General features: G+C 42.8%; 1 pseudogene; it reads right to left on the reverse strand.

The window, feature by feature from the left end:
• LOC124024601 overlaps positions 1–1,254 on the reverse strand; it is an 18,158-nt pseudogene extending 16,904 nt beyond the window's left edge.
• Between the last annotated feature and the right edge of the window lie 1,960 nt (positions 1,255–3,214).

Consider the following 3,214-nt stretch of genomic DNA (forward strand, 5'->3'; position numbering starts at 1 on the left):
GGGAGGCTGGACGTGGAGATGGGAGAGGAAAGGGGGAGTTGAAGGAGGAGAAGAAAGGGGAATTTGAAGGAGGAGAGGAAAGGGGGGCTGGATGTGGAGATGGGAGAGGAAAGGGGGAGTTGAAGGAGGAGAGGAAAGGGGGAGTTGAAGGAGGAGAGGAAAGGGGGAGTTGAAGGAGGAGAAGAAAGGGGGAGTTGAAGGAGAAGAGGAAAGGGAGGGATGGAGATAGAGATGAGTGGTGGGAGAGATGGAATGTTTCTAATTTTCCAGTTATTTTTTATTATCAACGAACATATTTGCTATTGGAAAAATAATAATTCCTTCCTTGGCCTCCAACCTTGTCAGACATCTGAATGTTCTACCTTTCTGCTGCTGTCTGTCTGTGAGAAATAGACGTAGAAGGTGGAGCAGTACATTACACTGCTCCTCTCCTCTAAATAAGAACATTCCCATGGAAAAGATGGAAGAGTACAGCAGATTATATAAGACAGGAGATGCAACGTTAATCATTATTTACACCATCTGAAGTCCTCCAAAGGTCTATATTATGGTTAGAAAACCATCTTAAAATATGCATGTGTAGCTAACTTTTAATGGTACGTACCAATGATGAATTATATGAGATAAACTCAGAGTCCAGGCTTCCAGCTGAGAAACCACATGACATGTCCACACTGACCACAGTCAGTCCCAACTCATTGAAAACATACATTTGTTTGGAGTGAAAAGTTGGTTGTGGAAATACATTGAAACATATGTCTTTTTGTGTGCAGGTTTTAAGTGAAACCAAGTTTATTTTGGACTTAAAGTAAATGACATGTTTGTTTGGCAGGTCAGAAATAAGCAGTGTTTTCAGTATTGACTGTACAGATACACAGACACATGTTTTTCCGACATGCTTTGATTGAGATTACTAGACATCACAGATTCACACTCAAGAGATAATGGCTACGGTGACTTTGCTAGAGATACACATCGATAACGACTAGGATATATAATCATAATAGCCCAATCATTTCAATATACCATGTCACATGCAGCTTACCTCGATCCCCTCCTTGTTCAAAGCGTACTCGTCGAAGTTGAGGATGGCTGTCTTGATGGTGCGGGGAGGGGGGAGGACGGTCAGCCCGATGTTGATGGCATTGCTCCGTTTGGAGTCCAGGACAATAATCTCTTGTCGTTTCCCATCCACTGCTGTTTTCTGAGTAGAGATACACAGAAACAGGACATTAAATGAACAACAATAAAATACTGGTATTATAATATACAGCACATTCAGAAAGGTATTCAGACCCTTCACTTTTTACACATTTTATTACATTACAGCCTTATTCTAAAATGCATTAAATAAAACATTTTCCTCATCAATCTACACAGAAAACCCCATAATGACAAAGCGAAAACAGGTTTGTAGACATTTTTGCAAATGTATCATCCATAAAATCAGTCCAGGGATTCCATAAAACTGTCAACATTAAAATACATCATTAACAAACGCCGATGACATCAAATGTTGAAACGTTCAGAACTAGAGTGTCTCAATCACAATGGATCAGGGACCAAAACTGTGTGACTGTAATACTGTACATGACCAGAACTAGAGTGTCTCAATCACAATGGATCAGGGACCAAAACTGTGTGACTGTAATACTGTACATGACCAGAACTAGAGTGTCTCAATCACAATGGATCAGGGACCAAAACTGTGAGACTGTAATACTGTACATGACCTTTATAGTAGATCTGACCTCTCTGTGTGGTGGGCCCCTCTACACTATATCTAGCTACATCTATATTCAGATATATCCCTCCTGCTTTCAGCTTTGGACCATCTCAGAGTCAGTCGAGTTTAAAGTGACGGAGAAAACTTTATAGAAGACAGGCTGCACCTTGATGATGTTGACAAGATACTAGAGGGAATCCATCACATTCCATCATTCTGTCTACTATAGCAGGTCGGGGACGACAGGGTTGACCTACAGTACATTTAAGACAGTCTGGTTTAAATCCTGCACCCATTCTTCCCCAGCATTCTTCAATAGTTTTGAAGCACCCTGTTCCCTATAAATGGTACCCTGTTCCCTATAAATGGCACCCTGTTCCTATAAATGGCACCCTGTTCCCTATAAATGGACCCAGCTATAAATGGCACCCTGTTCCCTATAAATGGCACCCTGTTCCTATAAATGGTACCCTGTTCCCTATAAATGGCACCCTGTTCCCTATAAATGGCACCCTGTTCCCTATAAATGGCACCCTGTTCCCTATAAATGGCACCCTGTTCCCTATAAATGGCACCCTGTTCCCTATAAATGGCACCCTGTTCCCTATAAATGGCACCCTGTTCCCTATACCCTGTTCCCTATAAATGGCACCCTGTTCCCTATAAATGGCACCCTGTTCCCTATAAATGGCACCCTGTTCCTATAAATGGCACCCTGTTCCCTATAAATGGCACCCTGTTCCCTATAAATGGCACCTGTTCCCTATAAATGGCACCCTGTTCCCTATAAATGGTACCCTGTTCCCTATAAATGGCACCCTGTTCTCTATAAATGGCACCCTGTTCCCTATAAATGGCACCCTGTTCCCTATAAATGGCACCCTGTTCCCTATAAATGGCACCCTGTTCCCTAAATGGCACCCTGTTCCTTATAAATGGCACCCTGTTCCCTATAAATGGCACCCTGTTCCCTATAAATGTTCACTATAAATGGTACCCTGTTCCCTATAAATGGCACCCTGTTCCTATAAATTCTCCCTATAAATGGCACCCTGTTCCCTGGCATAAATGGCACCCTGTTCCCTATAAATGGCACCCTGTTCCCTATAAATGGCACCCTGTTCCCTATAAATGGCACCCTGTTCCCTATAAATGGCACCCTGTTCCCTATAAATGGCACCCTGTTCCCTATAAATGGCACCCTGTTCCCTATAAATGGCACCCTGTTCCCTATAAATGGTACCCTGTTCCCTATAAATGGCACCTGTTCCCTATAAATGGCACCCTGTTCCCTATAAATGGCACCCTGTTCCTATAAATGGCACCCTGTTCCCTATAAATGGCACCCTGTTCCCTATAAATGGCACCCTGTTCCCTATAAATGGCACCCTGTTCCCTATAAATGGCACCCTGTTCCCTATAAATGGTACCCTGTTCCCTATAAATGGCACCCTGTTCCCTATAAATGGCACCCTGTTCCCTATAAAT

The sequence above is a fragment of the Oncorhynchus gorbuscha genome, unplaced genomic scaffold (genome assembly GCF_021184085.1).
Source record: "Oncorhynchus gorbuscha isolate QuinsamMale2020 ecotype Even-year unplaced genomic scaffold, OgorEven_v1.0 Un_scaffold_1947, whole genome shotgun sequence".
Classification (NCBI taxonomy): domain Eukaryota; kingdom Metazoa; phylum Chordata; class Actinopteri; order Salmoniformes; family Salmonidae; genus Oncorhynchus; species Oncorhynchus gorbuscha.